This window comes from Protopterus annectens, chromosome 2.part1 (genome assembly GCF_019279795.1).
Source record: "Protopterus annectens isolate FY-2018-M chromosome 2.part1, PAN1.0, whole genome shotgun sequence".
Taxonomy (NCBI): domain Eukaryota; kingdom Metazoa; phylum Chordata; order Ceratodontiformes; family Protopteridae; genus Protopterus; species Protopterus annectens.
In genome coordinates, this window is record NC_056729.1 from 287,707,050 (window position 1) to 287,732,213 (window position 25,164).

The 25,164-nt window shown below is 42.4% G+C and overlaps 1 protein-coding gene across 1 annotated transcript in view; it reads right to left on the bottom strand.

The window, feature by feature from the left end:
* The window catches only part of GAR1 (GAR1 ribonucleoprotein), a 183,347-nt gene that overhangs the window by 88,176 nt on the left and 70,007 nt on the right, over positions 1–25,164 (bottom strand). The window contains exon 2 of the mRNA XM_044063445.1: positions 10,233–10,364. The gene's annotated coding sequence lies outside the window, so the exon portion shown is untranslated. The remainder of the gene's footprint in view (positions 1–10,232; positions 10,365–25,164) is intronic.

Below are 25,164 nucleotides of genomic sequence, written 5' to 3' on the forward strand. Positions count from 1 at the left end.
CAGTGTGTCCTTTACCTTGGGTCCAAACAGGGAAGACCCATCAAAGGGGGCGTCGGCAAAGGAAGACTTAAAGGCCTCCGCGAAATGACACAGGCGTAGCCAGGCTTGTCTCCGTAGAGCAATGCCTGTACCCGCCGCTCTACTCACCCCTTCGGCTGCATAAGAAATGAGCCTCATGGACGAGTTTGAAATGGACGATAATGTAGCCAGCTGAGAGCCAACCGTCTGGGCCAGCTCCTCAGGCAGGTTACCCAAGAGGGTATCGGAAAGCTCTTTAATCAGATCCCTCTGAAATCTGGTAAAGTGCGTAAGGTAGTTCAAGGACCTTAATGTAAAGGCCGCTGAACTTAGGGTGCGCTTTCCGTACCGATCCATGCTCCTAGACTCCTTATTAGGAGGATGGATGGACGTCGAAGCCTCCGCTACATCTTGCTGGGTAGCAGATGCCACCACCAAAGCATCTACAGCCACACCTTTAGTTAGAAACTCTTTTTCAGGGGGTGCCGAGAGGAATTTATTAGGACGAGCAGGCACCGGTTCCACAGAGTCTGGGTGTTCCCATGCCCTTCGACAGATCAAATCCAAGAGCTCGTCGAAGGGCGGAGACACCCAGGAGGCGGAGGGCTGAGCCCCGAAGGCCTTAAGGAACACCGACTCATCAGCAGAAGGGGGTTTGGACTGCCAGCCGCCTCGTTGTTTAAGGGCTTCCAGGATGTCTGCAAAGGAGACATCATCCGAGGACGACTTAGGGGACACCTCTGCATCATCGAGATCAGTGTCTGATGTAAGAGACTCATCAGGGGAGTCAACGTGCTTCCTCTTGCACGATCTTTTCCTGGGGGGTTCTTCCGAAGAAGCTTCAGAAGGACCTCCAGGAGGGGGGGAAACCCCAGTGGGGGTAACCTCAGGCCCCGTGGCTCCGCTGTCTAAGGACAGGGGGACTGCCAAAGACCCAGTCTCGGTATGCAGGGAAGGAGCTGGGGAGACCGTGGAGGTAGCCAAAGATGATTTGGCTAACGCACTCCTCATAGCCCTGAAGGCGGGACCACCAGAATCCCGGGAGGGTCCCACCTCCGTGGTCACGATGGTAGACGGCACTCCCGCCGCCGACGCACCGAGAGGAAGACTTGGGACCGAAAACATCAATCCTGAAGCATCCCCCCCGGGGCCGACGGAAGAAGTCCGCGTACCGAACTCCGACTCAAGAGCCGGAGTTGGAGTAAGGGTCGGGCCCGACCCTAAAACCTCCACCGGTTCCACCAGCACCGGCTCCAACGGTGCCGAGGCTGTTGGAGGAGGAACCATAATAGGAAGGTGGACCATCGGCTCCGAAGCCGAATGGGCTGGAGCCGAAACTAGCTTTTGGAACACCGGAGACTGGAAGAGTCTTAGGAGCACCCTGTCGATGTCCGAATCAGACATCTTGGAGGATCTGGACGATACCGATCGGGTCCGAATCGATTTCTCCATCGGCTCCACAGGACTAGGGGACCGGCTCCGAATGGATTCAATAATTATCAGTTCCGAGGGAGATCTCAGGGCAATTTCCCTTGGTGCCGATGAGGACTTCGGCGCCGAAAGGGAAGAGTGTGAGCCGGCAACCTTCATCGGCTCCAATATCAGTGGAGCCGATGAAGGTGACCCGCCTCTCGATGCCCCAGTCCTCGGCTCCGAAACCAGAGGGGTCGAAACTGGAGGCATCGAGGCAGACCGTTCCACCCTCGGCTCCGAAGTCCATGGAGCCGATGGAGAAGCCTGCCTAGGTTTTTTGGCAGTCGGTTCCGACAGACTGGTCGGAGCCGACGCTTTTTTCTTTTTTGAAGGAGAGGAAGATGAAGATAAAGCCTCCTCGAAGGAAGGCTTTATCAAACCTTTTAGGATTAATTTGTTCTTCCTCTCCTGGAGGACTCCTGATGAAAAGGCGTGACACACACTACATGACTCTTGTAGGTGCTTGGCGCCTAAGCAATAAACGCACGAGGAGTGGTCGTCCGTTATGGACATCTTATAACCACACTTTGCGCACTTTTTAAACCCGGAGGGTCTATGTTCTTTTGACATGTCTGCACCAAAAACTAGCAGTTTAAATATGAAAGAAATACCAAGTTTTTTTTTTTTTTTTTATAAATACAGTTAAACAAAAAAAACACAGAAAGAGAGAGTCAAGACCCTCTAACTTAAACGGGTACTTGACCCACAAACAAATGCTAGAATAGCAAATAGCAAAAGGGGAAGGTCCCTCTAACTAAAACGGGAAACCTTCCCTGACGAAAAAAACACAAATTCCTCAATAAAACTACGCAAAACACACTCGTATCACAACAATAGCTGTTAAAACAGCTTTTGGGTTCAAAATAAGAAAATTCCTGACAGGAAAAGCCTAAATAAAGAAGTACTTAGCCCAGCCAAGTTGAGACCACGTCCTAGCTTAGTAAGCGGCAAACGAGATCTGGGGGATTAGTGGTGGTGCATCCTGGGATAAGAGATAGCTCAGCCAATAAGAGGCCTCGCTCTATAGCATAGCGTGCCGAGTCAGAGCCGAGGGATCGGCTCAGAGCCCATCAGTATTGAATGTAGGCGAGATAGGATCACATAACATCTACTCATGCACCAATACACTGGCCCAACGCTTGCTGAATTAATCAATTCCAATGCCCTGGACCAGTTCATTCTTACCCCCACTACAGGAAGCAACATCCTTGACTTGGTTATTACTAACATGGGCAACCGTTGCTCTACACAATAGTCAATTCCTCCCTGGACCACAAACTACTCACCATGGAAATCCACATCTCACCCACACCCCCTGCAAAAGTAACCACCATGAAAAACCTCTCCAAAGCTGACTTTGGACTCCTAAAAACAGAGGTGGCTAACTTCATGGCACCCATGCCAATGGAAAATAGCTGCATGACTGCCGAATTATACACCAATGAACATGTACATAACATGTACATAAATGCATGGAACTAGCCATACCCAACAGAACCAAGATGCTCTCCTCAAAAAACAAACAAAAAAAAAAAAGCCAATCTGGTCCCCTGCCAATAATAAACTCTACAACAGAAGGAGGAAGCTGCTGCAGAAGAAGGTGAAGTCTCAAGACTGGAAAAACTCCCTTATTAGCCTCAACAAAAAGTTGTTATCCCTCATCAAAACCTCTAAAGCTAGCTATGAAGGGAGAACAGCGGCAGACACTAAAAGCAACCACAAAGCCTACTATAGTTATATTAATAATCTCCACAGCAATACCTAGGTTTGCGCCGAGTTACTGCACAATGGTACCTCCTATACTGAGTCAACAGGTATTGCCAACATACTGTCTGACAGATTCAGTGCCAACTTTACCCCCTTTCTCCTCCCCTAAAGGACCAATCACAATACCAGAGGAACACCAGGCACCCAGCATTACTGCAACACAGGTTAAAGCTGCACTGCCCAAGGCCAAGAATACAGCTTCCATGGGACCAGACAATATCCCTGGATGTGTTCTACATGAACTACAAAGTGAAATGGCACCACATCTGTGTACCCTGTTCAATCGCAGCCTCACCTCAGGCTTTGCCCCTACCGAATGGCGCACTGCTACAGTCATCTCGCTCCATGAAGGGGGAGCAACTACAGAACCTGGGAATTATCACCCCATTAGCCTGACGAGTCTGATATATAAGGCTATGGAGCGCAACATCATGGACCTAATTAACAAGGATATAGGGAATCTCCAAACTCTAGATCCCATGGAATTTGGTTCTGTAAAAGGTAGATCATGCCTGCTCAACCTGGTTAACTTCTTTGAATCAGTCACCAGAGCTGTGGATGTGGGCAAGGCAGTTCATACAGCCACTCAGGAGTTATTTATAAACTCACTAAACTAGGCATCAATCCCTATATCACTAGGTGGGTTGAAAGTTTGCTCACAAATGGAATACACAGTGTGAAAGTAGCAGACTCCAAGTCAGAGTGCCGACCAGTCATGAGTGGAGTCTCACAGAGATCATTCCTGGGTTCTCTCCTGTTTGGCATCTACTTCTCAGAAGTGTAGGCCAACACGGAGGGACTCTGCCTGACCAAGTTTGCAGACGACTGCAGCTGGGAGCCATTATTAACTCCCCAAGTGATGTAGACATCTTACAGAAAGGCCTCACTGAGACCAATGACTGGTGTCGAAACCATGGCCTTAAGCTTAATGCCAAAAAATGTGTTGTCATCCCCTTTGGGAAAACTCAGTTCCCACTAATTACCACATTGATGGGAGCCCACTGAAGGCATTACAAGAGATCTGGGGACACAGGTTGACAAGCAACCTCTCCTTCAACCACCGCATTGTCACTGTAGTCAGAAAGTCCTTCTATGTGGCACATCTCATCACCGAGGATTTTGCATTCAGGAAGGAAGAAGTCATCATCTCTCTCTACTCTTCCCTTATTAGGCCAATCATTGAGTATAATGTCCCATTTGGCATGTACCTCACTAGACACATGCAACAGCTGGAAAGGCCACAAAAGTACCTCACGAAGAGGATCCTAGGCCTTGAACACATGTCCTATAACAGACTCAAAAAACTCCAGCTATTCTCAGTCTCAAATCATCTACCAAGAGACGATCTCTGCTGGACTTACAAAGCCATGTCTGACCCAGCTCCGTTAGAAATGCTACATCTAAAGAAATCCCAATCCCTCTGCACCACACGCTCCACAGACCTCAACCTCATTACCACAATCAACAGAACATGCTGGAGGGACAGGTTCATAACCCACAGACTGCCCATGCTCTGGAATAGACTTTCCATACATGTCAAGCAGAGCACCTCATTGTCCCTCTTCAAGAGAAATCTTGATGAGTGGACAGGAAATAGAAAGTTCAACCCCAGGATCACTGCAGTGGCTCTACTTGATAGAGGCACTGGCAACTAACGCTGGGTGCCAAGATGCCAGGGCACTTCTATGGGCTAGGCTTGTAAAGGCTCCGGTGGCCATTAGCCTAGTACACACCTATGACACTCACTGGATTGCCAACTGGCTGACAAACAGGACACAGGAGATCAAAATAAGAAGTTACAAGGAGACCATTCACCAGTGGAGCCCTGTGGGTTCTGTGCTGAGACCGCTTCTGTTTTGGCATCTTCTTTTCTGAAGTAAAAACCAATACCAGGTCTGTGGCTGACTAGGTTTGCAGACTATGCAAACTAGGGGCAGCTAATGAATCCCCAAATGACTTGACCACCAAGCAGGAAGGTTTGCCCTAAGTAAATAACTAGTGCCAAAATCATAGACAAACTAAATGCAAAAAAGGCACTATTGCATCATTTGGGATTTCATCTATCCCAGGAAACTACCACATTTCTCCACTTGCAAAGATTATGGAAAAATGTATTCATAGACAACTGCTGCACCACCTAATCCAGAATAACATTATGGCAGACTCCCAGCACGGCTTCCGACCTCGCCACAGCACTACTTCAGCCCTACTAGCCTTCTCCAACACCATAAACCATAACCGCAACCAAAATAAAAAATATCATCTGCCCTCTTGGACCTCTCCACGGCGTTTGATATGGCTGATCACAAACTTCTAATCCACACCCTGAAAACACTCTGTCTATATACTAAAGCCCTTCAATGGTTCCAATCCTATCTAAAGTAGCGCACAGCAGGCCGTCCTTTGGAAAAATAAACTAACTTCTGCCCAACTCCCTTGGTGTACCTCAGGATTGTATACTAGGGCCCCTTCTGTTCTCTATTTTGATCAATGACCTCTACACTGTTATCCCAAAAGTCAGCTGTATCCAATACGCTGATGACTCCACCCTGATCTGCTCAGCCACATCCCAGACAGAACTATGGTTAGCTACACAGAACATATTCAACATAATAGAAAATTGGCTTTCTGGTCGTCGTCTGATCTTAAATCCCAACAAAACAAAACAGTTACTTTTCTCACCAACTTTCAAGTCCACGGCACTTACCTTTACCGTGAAGACCAATAACGGCACTATAATCTCCCCAGACACCTCTACAAAACTACTAGTTGTTACCATAAATAACAATCTTAAATTAGACCTGCATGTTAATCAAACCATCAATAAAAAATTAGGATCACTTTAATAAAAGCCTTCTTAACCCAACCTGCTAGTATTGCCATAGCTCGCTCTCACCTACTTTCAACTCTCCTGTACGCATCCCCTTTACTCTCTAATCTAAACAAGTCTGTTCTTAATAAACTTTCCATCTGCTACAACCACATTGCCAGATTTTCTACTGGTCTACCTTATAGGCACACCACTGCATCAATCTAAACTAGCTTGGGTGGCTAGAACTGCCCAGCTTGATCTAGTATAACCAACTGATTATGGCTTATAAAATCCTTTACAATCCAAACAATACTCCTGCACTTAAAAACATTACCACCTCCTATAACAATCCCGGGCCTCTTCGATCTTCTAACAGACTGCTATAGTTCAATCTATCAAAACCAAAAACTCAGCCGGCGACTCTGTCTTTGCCAATTCTGCAGGTAGATCCTGGAACTTACTCCCAGCTGATATTACTTTACTCACCACCCTGAGTCAATTTAAGGTAAGACTCAAACAATACTTGACACTAAACTGGCTATGTCAATGTACCAAACCTGAATAACTCTACTCTAGTAGGAGTTAAAAACTGTAATAGAGCTTAGTTGTATTTCCTAAACCGGACCTGCCCCTGGTATTATCTCGAAACTTTGGCATTTGTACAACTTGTTAAGCATGTAACCACAGTATACACTGTATCTGTAATCTTAATCGTTTTCCTTGGAGCTTTTCTCCCCGGACCTCCGCTGAAAATGGACATGTATCCAGTCGGACTATCCCGGTCAACAAATGAAAAATAAATTTACAATATGTCCCTAAGAGTTGAACGAGTTGTTTCAGATTTGGGAACTTATGTGGACAGTGATCAAAGTTTTAACCAATGTGTATTTATTGTTGCAAGAAAGTTCTTTCACATTGCACAGCTTATAAACAAAGGGATTGTGTGTAGATCTAGGGATGTCATTCTTCCCCTTTACTTAGCCCTTATTAGTCCAGTCATTGAATATAATGCACCCTTTGACATGCATCTATCCAGACGTGTGCAACAACTGGAATGCCCACAGAGGTACCTTACTAAAAGGAAACAAGGTTTAAACAGCATGTCCTACATAATGGACTCAAAGCCCTATCACTACTTTATGCTAAGAGATGACCTATGTCTGGTAGACAAACGCATCCTCTGACCCAACACTCATGGATTTACTGCACATCCGAAATACTCTGTTTAGGGATTTAAACCTCTTCCACAACATTCAGAAAATGGTTTGAAGAGACAGATACATCGCCAAGAGGATACTGCTGATTGAGAACAGAATCCCCATCCACATAAAACAAAATTCATCCCTGATCCTATTAAAGTGCAACTTGGATCTACAGACAGGAAACAGAAAATTTATACCAGGACTGCCGTCTGTACTACTAATCGACAGCTGCAACTCCTAAATGGTTTATTCCATGCATGGGTACCCCTTCAAATTATCAATGGTTATTCTGCTTAGGGGTAATATGGAATTATTGACAACAGGATGAGCAAGGCCAATCTCCATCCAAACAGGATAAGTTAATTCGAGCACAAAAAGGGAAACTGGCTATGATTAAAATTGTTCATACAGACAGCTAGCCTAGTACTAACCTACAAACCTATGCTGGATACAAGTTTATTTTCAGAAATATTCCATGACACTATTTATGTTGAATATGTGATATGAAATACCAGTGGTTAAACATAGTGCTAGCTTGGTTACCACTATGAAATAATTAGGATCATTTTTGTCCTCCTTTCCTGTCTGTGGCAGACTAAACAAGAACACTTTGTTTTCAAGCTCTTTTTGCTACAGGGCTGTTGGCCTTGCAGAGGAGGGAAACTACACCTTAAAACTGCATATCAAACAAGTCAAGAACAAAAGGGAAACTGAGCAAAGGTACCTATTCACTTGTTTCTAAACAAGGCCAGATCATTTTCTGATTCATCTCAGCAGCCCTTGAATTAAGCTCCGACTTTGGCTGTTTTCACCATAAAACAGTTATTTTCAACAAAACAGTGAGGATTACAACCATTAAATACATGTAAAACATAACAGATTTACAAGTTAATACATACCATCATAATGATGAATAGATATCTGACTCAGTTTTTATCCGTAACTATTCTACCGAAAAAGTGAACCAAGGCCCTTGCTTTGTATCTAGTTTGCTACATATTAATTCTGCTTCCACAGGTTCATAGTGGTGCCTTATGGGACTGCAGGCTGAGATATCATGGGTTGTGGCAGGATGTGTTTTGGGTGTTGCATTTGTGGAGGGCTCGAGGTTGCTGAAGGCTTTTGTGTGTGTGCAGTGTCTGGGAGGTCTTTCTGGTTTGGGGAGATTACATTTAAGAGCCTCAGCATAAATCTATGTGGTTGGTCTGTACTATGTCAGCTGAATGCTGTACATGTGCTAGTGACAACCTACTTTGTATTGTAGGAGCTTGTAGGTGCATGCGTTATTTATACAATTGGCGATCATGTGGACATCCGTGTACATGAAGCAACTGTTGCACTGCCTCAGGGTGCCCATGTTCACTGGACAAGTTGTGGAGATAGCAGGGAAACTGCATGTCCATGGCTTTGGATCCAAGCTGATTATCCTACAGGGAGACAGCTATGAACCTACTTTGTACCGACTAGCTTGGTTGCTGTAGAAGTGCAAATTCTTAAAGAAGATAGCCTAAAAATAACTAGGGCAAGCTCAAAAAGCAGCTGCTTCTCAGCAAGCAAAAGTATTTAAGAAATTAGAAAGGTATCTATTCAGGAAAAACCTCAAATCTATTTGTCTGTATCCACACAGAACACTGCATACTGTCAGTGCACAATGAGCAGCATCGAGCAAACATGATGACCTCAAACAGGCAAAACTCAAAAGAAAAATAGTTCTATGGCCAATAGCAAACAAGCACTTAGAGGTTTCAAATAGTATGCCCAGCTCAGAAGTGACCAGGCCCCTCTCTATAGGGAGCAGACTAAAGACTTCCAAACATAAAACTACTGTACGGGTCACCTAGAATGCAGAAATAAGTGACTACTTCTAGAAGCCAACCAGAAAAATGGAGGAAATCAAAGCAAATGGCTGTTTCCAGAGTCCAGGGCACTGAATTTCAAACAAAGAATAAGGTAATATAGCAATAACCCACGCCTGGGTGTGGGTAATGCTGGATTTACCCACGGTTGGTGTGGTTTGGTCCCGAGGGTGAAGCCCGAGGGACCAAACAAAGCCAACCGTGGGTAAATACAGCATTACCCACACCCAGGCGTAGGTTATTGCTATTATACCATGACATTATTTAAGAAAAGAAACTATTACTTTTCTTAAATAATGGCAATAGTATAATGCCTATTTACTGCCCTTCCGCAGATGTCTGGCATCCGCGGCAGTTCTGATGTACTGCGCGCCTGCGCAGTACATCAGAGCTGTGGGCAAAAGCAACGGAGAAAGCAAGATCTCCATTGCTTTTTTTTACTGTTTTCGCTATGTTAAATGGGTTTAACATAACGAGACAGTTTTAAAATAAGCAACGGAGATCTTGCTTTCTCCGTTGCTTTTTTTTTTAAAACCTGTCTCGCTATGTTAAATGGGTTTAGCATGAGACAGCTAAAATATGCAACGGAGATCTCCGTTGCTTATTTTAAAGCTGTCTCGCTATGTTAAACTCATTTAACATAGCGAGACAGTGTTTTAAAAGTAGTGTTATACTAATGGAAAAAAGTCCGGGCGACCGGACCTTTTTCCATTAGTATAACTCGATTTACTATGTGCACGCTGGCCAATCAGCGTGCACGTTTTGGGGGGGTCATGGTATAATACTAGTTAATACACAGATTAGTGATAAAGCATGAAAAAACTTTTAGATACTCGTAAAGTGCAGTTCAGTTCTTGGCAGTAAATATGCATTTCTGACTGGGACTGGATGCAATTCAACAAACACTCGTAATATATAACACAATAACAGCCAAAAAGCAGGTTTGAAGTGCAAAATCTTTTACAAAAACAGCACAATTTAATAGCAGAACTTTTTCACTGCAGGAATGTAACACACTTTTCTTGCACAACCAAAAAACTGCAAAAGCGAAGGCCACTACAATAAAAAAAAAAAACAATGGAGTCATTGAAAAAATATACTCACATTCTATGTGGAGGCTCACACAAAAAGCAGCAATTACGAGTATGGATAGAACACCTCAATGGACAGGAAGGAAGTAGAAACTTCTTTAAATAATAAAGAAACCTGAGTTCATGTCAAAAGAGGAAGCCTTTGCTGTTAAAAGGAAAAAAAAAAAAATACATCAGCACAGCAGCTCCGCTAAGGTCCTCTGGCCTATGACAAATTTTACAATGATACTAGTTGTTTACAAATATGACCAATGCATTACTTTGCCAGTTTCTTCAATGTGTTATTCCTTAACAACTAGTTGTAGAATAGATTAAATGGGAATGGTTTGACCTGTGTTTAGAACTGGAACGTACTTTAACAAAACAAAGGTGTTTTGAAGTAAAGGGCTACAATTATGACAGAAGTTAAAAGGTTGCAAACAAACTTACACAGAATAACCTGGTAACGATGGCAAAGTTCTATGACTTTGTAGAGAAAGAAATATTTTACATATACAAAAATCTGAAGATCAGTGATGAAACTGTGCATAAGGGTTATGTAATAAAGGGATTAAATATGGGAAAGGAAAGAACCTGTTCAGTCTGGATGAGCAGTAATGAAAAATCAGCAGTAGAAGCTGCTGGTTAGACAGTTATGCACTTAAAATAGGTAGTCTGACATTATATAACACTGGGGGCAGAGATCAGGAACTTTATGGTTGGAGGACTTGGCACATTTTGGTGCAATGTGCATTTGACTTTCATGGTACTTTTGGGGTCTACAGAACACATGGAAAGGGGGAACTTCATCACATCAAAGGTCTGAAATTATCAGGTACTAGAAAGATACTACAATTACCACACAGAAAAAAAGTGACAAAAGTAGAGAAGGTGGCAGTGTAGATCTGTACACAAGACAGCAGGTGTAAGTACAGTTACACAATATCCTAACAGCATACGTGACAGATATAAAGATGGAACCCCACAATGCTGTAAGGCAGAACATCATCTTGGTCAGTAATACAAAAACAAAAATCACAAGTGATTTCAGTCTTCAAAATCTGATGTTTAAGGACACAGTATTCATGAAAAACCACGGCTCAGCGTCCTTATTTCTGGCCTCTTGTAGGTTTGAAGTTGCTTCATATTCTTTAGTGCGACAGTCTTTCTTTAAAAATATCTCACTCGAAATTCACATCCTCAGCATCATCATCCTATAATGGGGAAAACACAGTCTCTGGTTAATTACTAAAGTAAATAATCATCAGAAAGGAGGGATAAGGTTGTGAATTTGCAAATAGGAAGGATCTGGAGGAAATCACATGTATACCTAAAAGAATGTATTCATATGGGTAATAGGGTACCACAGCATTCCAAGTATTATGACGATCATAAATTGAATACAATAAGCTCAGGACTGGCTCAAAAAGCAAAAAAGACGAGAGGTGAATTTCTACAACTTTAGTTTAACAAGAGAGAATATACATGTATTCTGGCAATAAAGGTACATGTAAACAGATGCCAAGCATTATAAAAAGGTCAGAATGCCAACAGAACTGAAGTAAAGGGTAAATTATAAACTGGTATATGATCACAATGTGCTGATTTGAAGAGGAAATTAACTTACGCTAGATGGCTGGGAAGGTACAGACAATGTGGATGCTGTGAAAGTTTTAAAATTTATAATGGAACAAGTAAAGTTAACAGGAGGAACAGGTAAAAAAATGAAGTCATAAGTGGTTTAACTCGGGGGGGGGGGGTTACAAACACTGAAAACAAGAATATGAAGTAATACAAAAAGCGGGCAACACAGAACAATGGATTTAAAATGTGAGCAGAAAACTGCAAGAAAAGCTAAGATGGAGAAGTAAAGATGGCGAGAGGCATGAAAGGTATCGGCAGGGCTTCTGTTACAAATATAAAGAAAAAGTAAACAAAATAATAAAAATCACAGTAAGTGATAACAATAAGGCTAGAGCAAACAAAAAAGGACGAAAAGAAGTAAAATAAAAACTTTAAGGGAGAAATCAGTAAACGAACAATGGAAAATGTTTGAAATCCAGATTACTTAAATAGTTACAAAAGGAATTAACATTAAAGCTATCATACAACTGACTTGCTTTACAGGAAGAAAGTTGCCTTACCCACCATGGAAAGGTCTTTTCAACCTGTAACTGTTATGCTGCAAAACTGAACGTTAAGCTTAAAAAGCTTAAAAAGTAATCAAGCCAAGCCCGTTTGATTAAATGGGCTCATAAGGCAGGTTGACAGATGAGATCAGACAGGAGTCCCCGTGGACTATGATGTTTGCAGATGACATTGTGATCTGTAGTGAGAGTAGGGAACAGGTGGAGACGACCCCGGAGAGGTGGAGATATGCTCTACAGAGAAGAGGAATGAAGGTCAGCAGGACTAAGACCGAATATATGTGTGTGAATGAGAGGGAGGATAGAGGAATGTTGAGGATGCAGGGAGTAGAGGTGGCGAAGGTGGATGAGTTTAAATACTTGGGATCAACAGTTCAGAGTAATGGTGAGTGTGGAAGAGAGGTGAAGAAGAAGAGAGAGTACAGACTGGGTGGAGAGGAGTGTCAGGAGTGATTTGTGACAGACTAGTACCAGTAAGAGTGAAAGGGAAGGTCTACAAGAGGGTAGTGAGACCAGCTATGTTATATGGGTTGGAGACAGTGGCATTGACAAAAAGGCAGGAGTCAGTGCTTGACATGGCAGAGTTGAAAATGTTAAGATTTGCACTGGGTGTGACGAGGATGGACAGGATTAGGAATAAGTATATTAGATGGTCAGCCCAGGTTGGAAGGTTTGGAGACAAAGCCAGAGAGGCAAGATTGTGTTGGTTTGGACATGTACTGAGGAGGGATGCAGAGTATATTGGGAAAAAGATGCCAAGGATGAAGCTGCCAGGTAACAGGAAAAGAGGAAGGCCTAAGATAAGGTTTATGGATGTGGTGAGAGAGGACATGCAGGTGGTTGGTGTGACGGAGCAAGATGCAGAGGACAGGAAGAAATGTAAACAGTTGATCTGCTGTGGCGACCCCTGACGGGAGCAGCTGAAAGAAGAAGAAGATCATAGCTCACTGGCAGCTTTAATGAAATGACACTAACAAATGGTAACATTACCGATATGGGCACCTTTAGCATGGTCACTAAACTCATTCTGGATACTACAAGAGTTCCAGAGGGTTGCAAAAATTAAGAGGTGAAGAGGACTGATTTGGGAATATATGACAAGGATCACTTTTTAAAATTTCCAACCTGCTAAAATAACCATTTCGCAAACAAGTATGTTTTTTGCCAAACTGTTAGTTTAACAAGTTGGAAATTAAATAATTTTTCCGCAGGCATTTAATCTTGCTAACCTATTACAAAAGACCTGGCCCTCAAAGTGACGTACATGCCATCTGTCGGCTTATTAGTATTTATATCATATATAGGATATGAAAAATATATACTTCCATGCAGAAGTCCTTTTACAAGTTAAATTTATAAAAACAAAACCAAGATTGAACCAGGCTTTTATTTTTACATAAAACAGTGTTCACATGCACAAGGATGTGTGTGAACACTTTTTTTATTTAAAAAAGTTCATTTCGCGCAAAACATAATTTAAGTTCATAAACATACACTATTCCCAGAATCAGAGGAAGTGTTTACTTAATCACAGGTCAAAAAAAGGTAACCACTTTGAAAAACTTCTCCAAAGCTGACTCTGGACTCCTAAAAAACAGAGGTGGCTAACTTCACGGCACCCAAGCCAATGGAAAATAGCTGCATGACTGCCGAATCATACACCAATGCACTGTACGAACATGTGCATAAATGCATGGAACTAGCCATACCCAACAGAACCAAGATGCTCTCTTCCAAAAAAAAGGAAGCCAATTTGGTGGTCCGCTGCTGTTAATAAACACTACAACAGAGGGAAGAAACTGCTGCAGAAAAAGGTGAAGTCCCATGAACGGAAAAACTCTCTTATTAACCTCAACAAAAAGTTGGGATCCCTCATCAAATCCTCTAAAGCCAACTATACAGAGCGGAGTATATATTTTTTTGGTTTTAGAGTTTAATTGTTGCTTAGATCTCTGTTGAAACTATTGTCTCCCTGTTCTGAGAGACTGCTTTCCAATCTATCTGCAAATATACAGAGCGGAGTATGTTGTTGTTTGTCTTTCGGCTTTTCCCGGTTAGGGGGTTGCCAAAGCGGAACTCCGGTCCGCTAATGATTGGCAGTAGATTTTCACGAACTCTGAGGTGCCAGCTCGACATTCAACCTTCAATGAAGGCACGCCCATTTACGAATGTCTTTCGAATGCCCACTCAACTGCGGGGAGGACATGCAGACTCCACACAGAAGGCACTCCCCGCACTCCAGCCGAGAATCGAACGGGAGAACCTCTTGCTGCGAAGCAACAATGCTACCGCTGCACCACCGCAGATGTCCAAGAGTTTGTACTGTTAGTTGTTGCTAAGATCTCTGTTGAAACTGTTTTGTCCCACCCACTCTTCCTATTTTTGGCTTGTAGTTTAAATTTGGTGGCTTTTGCAGTTGCCCGCCCACTGTAGATTTGATCTGGGACACTCCCCCAGTCCCATCTCTTTACCACATTCTACCTAATAAACTCTTTCTGCACTTGCGTTTAGTCCTTTTTAATTTAATTTTTTAAACTGTGTTTGGTCCAATATTACTACATACTCAAGTGTGCTAGCTTGCACTGCATGTGAATTGTTTTTACTACTTGCTACTTTTCTGTATACAAAAAAAAAAAAAAAAAAAAAAAAAAAAAAAAAACTTAAGTCTGTTTCCTACCTTTCCTGTAACTAGTGTTCCAGATACAGATTTACTGTATGTAAGCTTATGAGCCCCCCCAAGCCTTTCTGTGTTGGAGGGAAGCCGTTTAGCTTATCAGTGGGAGTGGTAAGCACTAGGTAACCTGTCTACCACATAAGGAGTGGTTCTGGCCCAGAAATTGCAGTTACTGGCCACTTGGGCAATCTCTTCCATCTCTCTCAACTTTCTGATTTGAAAGCCTGAATTTGCACTCGTTTCTGTCCTGTAACTCGTCTAGTGCAGATACAGATTCTTAGTTTTAGCACTTAAATTTGCTTATTCGTGCTCAGCACTTGTTCAGAACTTGTAAGCAACAAATAAGCTACTAATTACTATAGCACTCAACCTTCCTCATTACCTAGAGGAAAACAGTTTTTGTACTTACGTTCCTCACTTGCTTAGAGAAAAACAGCTCTTGTACTCACTTTCCTCACTTATCTAGAAGAAAATAGTTTTTTATTCAGGCATGTCCAAGGGTCAGCTAGCTCCCAGTGTTCTCTCCTGTCTATCTGATGAATCTGGGCATCTTGAGGCAATGTAGAAATTGCCTCATGTACACAGACAACCCTCTCCTCCCACCACCCAACACTACAACCTGTGAGAGATGCACTTATCTAGCCAAACTGGAGGTAAAGCTCTCTCCAACCAAGACTGAACTTGACAGTCATGAGGAGAAGGTAAACATTTGCACCACACTCATCACAGTCTCACTAAATCTACACCACCAAAATCCACACATAGTAACAAAAACATTCACGGAGGCTCTCAATAATAATCTGTTTAAGCAACAGAGACCTCCAAAGCAGAAAACACAAGCAACCTCCATCCCGCAACACAACCCAAATGACACATAGCCCACAGACTCAGTGTGCCACTCAACCACAGCCAAATAAGGCACAACAACGTACCCAACACACTAGTCATAGGTGACGCTATAGTCAGGCACACTGATGTCCCACTCACCAGGCTAAACAAGGATAAGGTTACTGTCAGCTACCTGTCGTGTGTCAGGATCCGCCACATAACCCACGCACTCAGGTCACTCCACAACAAGTACAAATATGACTCTGTCATTGTCCATGTTGGTGTGAATGACCTGAGACGTACCTCCCTGGACTACATGAAGAGAGACATGGAAGAGCTCTCCGATCTTGTAGCCCAGACAGGTATGACCCCAGCCCTGAGAAGCATTCTGCCATTGCCCAGAATGATACCGCAGTACAAGGACAAAATGACTGACTTCAACAATTGGCTAAGCTTCTGGTGTCATTCTAAGGGGATCCAGTATCTGTCTGCTTGGGATGACATGGTCGACAGACCACAATGCTTTGCCCAGATGGCCTGCACCTGTTGCCCCTGGGATTCCGGATACTGGCTAAAGCTCTTGCTGCCCCTATAGTGCCTTTTTTAGGCAAGGTTCAAATAAATTCACCACCGTAACAGGAACAGGCAAGCAAAAACTGAGGGTAATGTTACTCAATGCTAGAAGTCTAAATCTCAAAATGCACTCACTCGAGGCACTCCTTAAAATGGAGAACATCGATATCTGTGCGGTGACTGAGACCTGCTTCAAGGCTCCAGACAGCACCCCTGCACTACCAGACTATAACTCATATCAGAGAATACAAGAAAAAGAAAAATAATCTGGTTCCACACAGCAGTGAAAAATCAATATGTCCTTTATTGTAGTAAGGCAAGCGCTTTCTCAGAATAACATCTGCTTCATCAGACCAACAAAGATAGAATAACAGTTACATTTTTAAACACAAACATCCACTCAATAAAAATCAGATAAAATGTGCATCACAGCTAAAAGCCATGTGATAAAATACATCTCTAGAATATATAGATCTTTAAAAAATTAAATAAAAACAGACTAAATGAACAATATGTACTTAAAAAAGGTAACGAATACAATAGTAAAAAATAATAAAAGATGGACTATTGAAATATATATGATAAAATATTAAAAGAGAAATCGATGCTTTATTGGCAGTGCTTTAAGGAAGGGTTTTAGGGAAACTCTGTTTAAACCAGGAGGTTTAGCAACTTGAAAGCGCAAAATCCATTTCTGTTCACTAGATTCTGTTCTATTATTTATGTCTCCTCCTCTCTTGGTACTATGCAGAATCTCTAGTACCATAAAGTTAAATTTATGTTCTTTACCTTCTTTAGCTACATGTAGTGATAGTGCGCTGGTTTCTTTAACATTCCTAATATCCCAAAGGTGTTCAAGTATTCTATCCTTAAACACCGTTTGTTTTCCATATGTAAAATGAGACGCAGGTAGTACAATAGCAAAAACAGATAACATTTTTTGTTCGACAATCTGCACAAAAAGCAGTATCTATCTTAAAACCCAAAGTGGGATGTGTGAAATGATTACCAATGTGTTTATGTGTACAGTCCATACAATTCCTACACATATATGTAACAAGTCTATCAGATATTATAGTTGATTTAGTATTAAAGGATCGATAACAGAACTAACTCTTAAGTGATCTATTATTTCTAAAAGCAAAATCTGGCTGTGTGCCAATGACCCCATTCAACTCATGTACAGTAGACAGAATATCCCAGTTCTTTTTAATAATATCACATGCATCCAAAAACTCTACTTCTTTATCAGAATATTCATAGGTAAAACTCAAGAAAGTATTTAATTGATTTAAGTATAAAAGACACTCTTGTAGCTGCTGCTCTGAGCCATGCCACAACAAAGAAAATATCATCCACAAAACGTTTATACCATTTGATGTTAACCTGGTATTCATTATTCGAAAGTACATGTTTAGCTTCCGAATTAGCTAGGGATAGGTTGGCGTAGCTATTAGCACAAGCTGTGCCCATAACTACGCCAACTTTTTGTGCATAATAAACACATTGTTTTCTAGGATGATTTCCAAAAGTGTGCAAATTAGTGTCACCTTAGTATCGGGGGTGTTTCTCTCTCACAGTAATTCTCTGACATTTTTAATTTCCCATTCATTGGGTATAACAGTGAACAATGATTCAATATCCAGAGTTACAAATACAGAAAGTGGCTCAGTTACCCAACCTCAGCCTGAAACTACAGGGCGCATAGGTGGAGTTAAAGGATTCTTATGTATTTTGGGTAGACCATATATCAAAGGGACTGTTGGATGTTCTACCTTGAAATACTCAAACAGTTGCTCAGATATCATGCCTGTTATTAATAAATCAAAGATCAAAAACTGCACTTTTTCTATGACACTACTAGTATATGCATAGGTAAGATGGCATATGTATCAACGTCACTGAGATGACTTAACATAGATTCTATATATTTGTCCTTGTCGATAACAATACCACCTCCTTTATCAGCTGGATGTATTTCTATACTATTTAGTTCTTTCAGTTCAACTAGAGCTTGTACCTCTGCAGCTGATAAGCAAACTAATAATTTTAGTAATTTATCTAAAGACTTCTCTCTAAGTTGTTTTTCACAAAGGTCAATAAAGAGATCTATAGTAGAATTACTAGGTGGTATGTAAGTGCTGGGCTTTCTAAATATACAATCAGCATTATTAGAATTACCAAACATAGCTTTAAGTGTAAGAGTTCTGCCAAAAGGTGTAGGTCTTTAATTACCTCTGTTATGTCCATTCTTTGAGCCGGAACAAAGGTTAAACCTCTGTTTAACACAGATAATTGTGAGTCAGTTAAAGTTAAAGTAAACAGAAATGGATTTTGCGCTTTCAAGCTGATAAACCTCCTGGTTTAAACAACAGAGTTTCCCTGAAACCCTTCCTTAAAGCACGGCCATTAAAGCATTGATTTCTCTTTTAATATTTTATCGTATATATTTCAATACTCCATCTTTTATTATTTTTTTACTGTTGTATTCGTTACCATTTTATTTAATTTTTTAAAGATCTATATATTCTAGAGATGTATTTCATCACATGGCTTTTAGCTATGATGCACATTTTATCTCATTTTTGATTGGATGTTTTAGTGTTTAAAAATGTAACTGTCATTCTATCTTTGTTGGTCTGATGAAGCGGATGTTATTCCGAGAAAGCGCTTACCTACTACAATAAAGGACATATTGATTTTCACTGCTGTGTGGAACCAGATTATTTTTCTTTTTCTTGTATTCTCTGTTTTTTGCATCTGATTCCTTATTTGGTTCAAGGACTGTTTTAGTTTGGTACAACTCATATCACACTTTTCGGCCATGTAACCTGGACCGAAACACCAAAGGCAGAGGTGTGTCCATATTAATTAAGGCTATCCACACCTCCAGGCTAGTTGCTCAGCATAATGCATCCGACGTTATCCAAGTGCAAATAACTCTGGGCAAAACTGCAATCCAAACTGAAGCTTGCTACAGATCCCCCACCATGCCCCAGGATTCCCACTCCTCTTTTCTTGATGTACTGGAAAATATTAGGGGTTCAACCAAACACCCTAATAACGGGCGACTTCAACTACCCCCACCATTAACTGGAAAAACTACTCGTGTACCAACTCCTTAGCTCAACGCTTTCTGGAATTCATAAACTCCAATGACCTGGATCAACTTATCCACACCCCCACCAGGGGCAGTAATATCCTAGACCTAGTCATTACCAACATGAGTGACCGGTTCCACACCTGAAGTCAGCTCCTCGTTGGTCCGATCCAACCATAAGCAAATCACCCTTGATATCCACATCCCATCCCCACTCCCCATTAAGGAAACCACGGTAAAAAATTTCTCCAAAGACAACTTCATGCTTCTTAAGACAGAAGTGGTGAACTTCATGACACCCATGCAGATGGACAACACAGTTACAACTGCGGAATCCTACACAAATGCACTTACACGACTGCATGGATCGTGCTATCCCAAACAGAACCAATACGCTATCCTCCAAAAAAAGGAAGCCAATCTGGTGGTCCCCTGCCATAAACAAACTGTACAACAGAAGGAAGAAACTGTTACAAAAGAGAGTAAAATCCCATGAGTGGAGGAGCTCCCTGGTCAGCCTCAGTAAGAAGCTGAGATCCCTTATAAGATCCTCCAAAGCTAGCTACGAAAAAAAATTGCCACTAATTCTAAGGACAACCACAAAGCATTCTATAGCTATGTCAAGAATCTCGATGGCAACACCCAGATCTGCTCTGAGTTACAGCACAAAGGCATGAAAATTACAGAACCAACTGATATTGCCAACATCCTGGCAGATGGGTTCAGTGCTAACTTTACCCCCCCCCCTCACCACCTAAAGGGCCCATATCTATACAGGAAGAATGCAGAGTCCCTGTAATCACAACTACGCAGGTAAAAGCTGCACTCTCTAAAGCCAAAAACACAGCATCCATGGGACCGGACAACATCCCATGCTGCGTTTTACAAGAACTTCAGAACGAACTGGCTCCCCACTTGAGCACCATGTTCAATAATAGCCTCGCATCAGGCTTTGTGCCCACTGAATGGCACACAGCAACAGTTATCCCACTCCACAAAGGGGGAGCCACAACTGATCCCTGGAACTATTGACCTATTAGCCTGACGAGCCTGGTCTGCAAGACTAAGGAACGCATCATCATGGAACTCATAAACAAAGACACTGGTAACCTCCAAACTCTGGATCCCACCCAGTTCGGGTTTCTGAAAGGCAGATCATGCCTCCTGAACCTGATCGACTTCTTTGAGGCAGTCACCAAAGCCATAGGTGAGGGTAAGATGGTTCACACAGCCTATCTTGACCTCGCCAAGGCTTTCGACACCATCCCCCATTCTGGAATTATAGCTAAACTCACTAAACTAGGTCTAAATCCCTACGTCACAAGATGGGTTGCCAACTGGCTCACTGACAGAACCTACACTGTAAAAGTTGCAGACTTCAAATCTGACCTCAAAGCAGTGACAAGTGGAGTACCACAGGGTTCCGTCCTGGGACCTCTCCTGTTTGGTATCTACTTCTCGGACGTACAGGCCAACACAGAAGGTCTCTGGCTAACGAAGTTCGCAGATGACTGCAAACTAGGAGACATAGTCAAGTCCCCAAATGATGTGGACATCCTACAGAAGGGCCTCGCTGAGACAGATGCCTGGTGTCAGAGCCATAGCCTCAAGCTCAATGCCAAAAAGTGCAGTGTCATCCCCTTTGTTAAAAACTCTGTACCCAGGAACTACCACATAGGCAGCAATCTACTTAACACCGAATGTGTGATAAGAGACCTTGGGACCCAGGTGGACAGTAGTCTCTCCTTTGATAGTCACATCGCCACAGTTGTCAGGAAGTCCTTCTTCGTGGCACACCTCATCATAAAAGGGTTCTCATCCAGGAAGAGAGAGGTCATTGTTCCCCTCTACTCGACACTCATTAGACCCATTATAGAGTACAACGCCCCTTTTGGAATGGGTCTATATTAGATCACCGACCGCTTAAAAAAGCGAACGGTGATTAAATCGACTCTATGTAAGTGAAAGCTTACAAATTCGAACGGTCAGAACAGCGATTATTTTCCTAGGGGGAATCGCTGTTCCAAAACACATACACACAAGCACACCAAACAAACAGCAATCCGCACACATACACCTAAAATCTTACACCTAACCCTATACTAAACTATACACACACCAGTAACTATCCACTTACCTTAACCCAAACCCTAACCCCAAGGTCAGTCACTATCGCACATTAACTCACCTGCTCCCTAACCCTAACTCACCTAACCCGCCTTAACCCTCACATCCACACAATCGCACACATACCTAACCCGCTCCCTAACTCACTAACCTGCCCTAACCCTCACGTCCACACAATCGCACAATTACCTGAACCCGACCCGTAACTTTCCACCACAGCGCTGAAAATACCGAAGCAACAGAAACGGACAACCAAATTCTTTCCCTAGGAAAAAAATTTGGTTTCTGTTGCTTCAATATTTTAAGCTTTCACTTCATAGGGTTCATATTCGAACGTTTGAAACCTCGATGTTCTAATATAGACCCTTTTGGAATATACCTCACAAGACATCTGTAGCAGCTGGAAAGGCCACAGAAATACCTCACAAAGAGGATTACTGGCCTCAAACAAATGCCCTACACTGACCGCCTCAAAAAACTCCAGCTTTACTCCGTAGCATAATCGCCTACTCCAAGGTGATCTCTGCCCAACATATAAAGCTAAGTCAAACCCAGAGATGTTGGACATGCTACACCTAAAGAAATCCCAATCCCGCCGAGCTACACGCTCTAGGGACCTAAACCTGGTCACCACAATAAAAACAGGACATGCTGGAGGGATAGATTCCGGTCCCAGAGACTTGCCATACTCTGGAACAGGCTACCCATCTATGTCAAGCAAAGTTCTTCGTTAGCACTCTTCAAGAAAAATCTTGATGAGTGGATGGGAAATAGGAAATACACCCCGGGGATCACTTCTGTGTCTCTGCTCAACAGTGGCACAGGAAAATAACTTTCTTGGGTGGCATAAGCCAGGGAACCTTGTTGGCTAGGCTTACGTAGGCTCTTGGGCCAATAGCCTAGTACCTACCTATGAACCTATGGAGGCAGAATTGCAGCAGACACTAAAAACAATCACAAAGCCTTCTATAGCTATATCAAGAACCTCCACGGCAATACCCAGATTTGCTCAGAGTTACTGCACAATGGTACCTCCTATACTGAGCCAACATACTGGCCAACAGATTCAGTGCCAACTTTACCCCTCCACCCCAAAGGACCAATCACAACACCAGAAGAATGCCAGGCACCCAGCATTACTGCAGCACAGGTTAAAGCTGCATTGTCCAAGGCCATGAACACAGTTTCCATGGGACCCGATAATATCCCTGGCTGTGTTCTACATGAACTACAAAGTGAACTGGCACCACATCTGTGTGCCCTGTTCAGTCACAGCCTCACCTCAGGCTTTGTCCCTACCAAATGGTACACTGCTACACAGTCATCCCTCTCCATAAAGAGATAGCGACTACATACCCTGGGAATTACTGCCCCATTAGCTTGACAAGTCTGATAAGTAAAAGCTATGGAGCGCATCATCATGGACCTGATTAGCAAAGATTTAGGAAATCTCCAAACTTTAGACCCCATATAATTTGGCTTTGTGAAAGGAACATCATGCCTGCTCAACCTGGTTGACCTCTTTGAGTCAGTCACCAGGGATGTGGATGAAGGTAAGGCAGTGCATACAGCCTACCTCGATCTAGCCAAGGCCTCTGATACCATTCCTCACTCAGGAATTATTGATAAACTCACCAAACTAGGCATCAACCCCTATATCATTAGGTGGGTTGCAAATTGGTTCACAGAACACACAGTGTGAAAGTAGCCGACTGCTGATCAGTCACAAGTGGAGTCCCACAGGGATTGGTCCTGGGTCCTCTCCTGTTCTGTACACATCCTACAGAAAGGCCTCATTGAGACCAGTGACTGATGTCAAAACCATGGCCTTAAGCTTAACACCAAAAAATGCGTTGTCATCCCCTTCGGGAAAAACTCAGTTCCCACTAATTACCACATAGATGGGAGCCCAATGAACACTGAAGGCGTTACAAGAGATCTGGGGATGCAGGTTGACAGCAAATTCTCCTTCGACCACCACATCACCATTGTGGTCAGAAAGTCCTTCTATGTGGCACATCACATTACCAAGGGTTTTGCATCCAGGAAGAAAGAGGTCATAATCTCTCTCTACTCTTCCCTCATTAGACCAATCATCGAGTATAATGCCCCATTTGACATGTACCTCACTAGACACCTGCAACAGCTGGAGGCCACAGAAGTACCCCATGAAGAGGATCCTATGAATTAAACACATGTCCTACACAGACAGACTAAAGAGACTTTAGCTATTCTTTGTGCCATATCGTCTACTTAGAGGGGATATCTGCTTGACTTACAAAGCCATGTCTGACTCAGCTCTGTTAGAAATGCTACATCTAAAGAAATCTCAATCCCTCTGCACCACACACTCCAGAAACCTCAACCTCATTAACACAATCAACAGAACATGCTGGAGAGACAGGTTCCTCACCCACAGACTGCCCATGCTCTGAAACAGACTTCTCATATATGTCAAGCAGAGCACTCAATAGAGTCACTGGGAACTAATATCGGGTGGCACTATGCCACTGCACTTCTATGGGCTAGGCTTGTAAAGGCTCCAGGGCCATTAGCCTAGTACACACCTATGAAAATATTACCATTCGCTACAATGCATTTATATAACAATCTGTGCTACTTTAGTACGCATATTTCCAAAGAGCTAAGGGGAGTAAACAGGACCATACTTCTGATGTCCATTTCCAAGAAGCATACTACAAGTGGTAACAATTTAATTACAAAGCTTTAACACAACACTTGGACAATGACATTCAAAAACGTCTTAAGAAGTTGTACACGTTATAGTTCAGGGAGGAAGGGGGCACATACAACACAAAGGAGAACACCTAGTGCAACAATGTTTCCCAGAAAATTAAACTTAGATGTATATATACACAATTACAACCTCAAAAGTATAACTTCTCTGATGACTACTATGCCAGGTACTTATAGCAGAATGGATTGCTCTATTTTGTTACTTATGAAGTGAAGGTAATATTTTATTGACCCATCTCCGGCTTACAAATATGGTTAGTTATTGGAATTTGTTGCCAGTGGTGTTAACAGTAGAATAAGAATGATGTCAGAGTAAAACATGTGGATCTTTAGAAGTTTATGACAGCCATCAGAGTCTTGCCTATCACTTAATTCATCTGATAGCTAATAAGATTTTGGGTCACAAGATGAGGAAAATAAAAGATTTTAGGGGTGGCGCTAATAATGTTAAAGAAAACTGGTGGTGCAGTAAGAAGTTTGAATTAAAAAAAAAAAAGACAAGTTATCTCCGTTACTCTTGGAAGATGATGAATCACTACTACAACATGGTTTAGTGAATCCAACCAGACTTTGGGAGTCCTAGGGTACAAAGCATTTCATAATATAAGGATGAGAGAGGGGTGGTGAATCAATTTATATGAAGGAAAACATAAACATTAATTTAACATATAAGAGTGCAAGATCTGAAATACTCGCTCTAGTAGTTCTAAGAAAATCTTCAAAAATTCAGTTCATTGCCTTTCATAAACCTCCATCAATG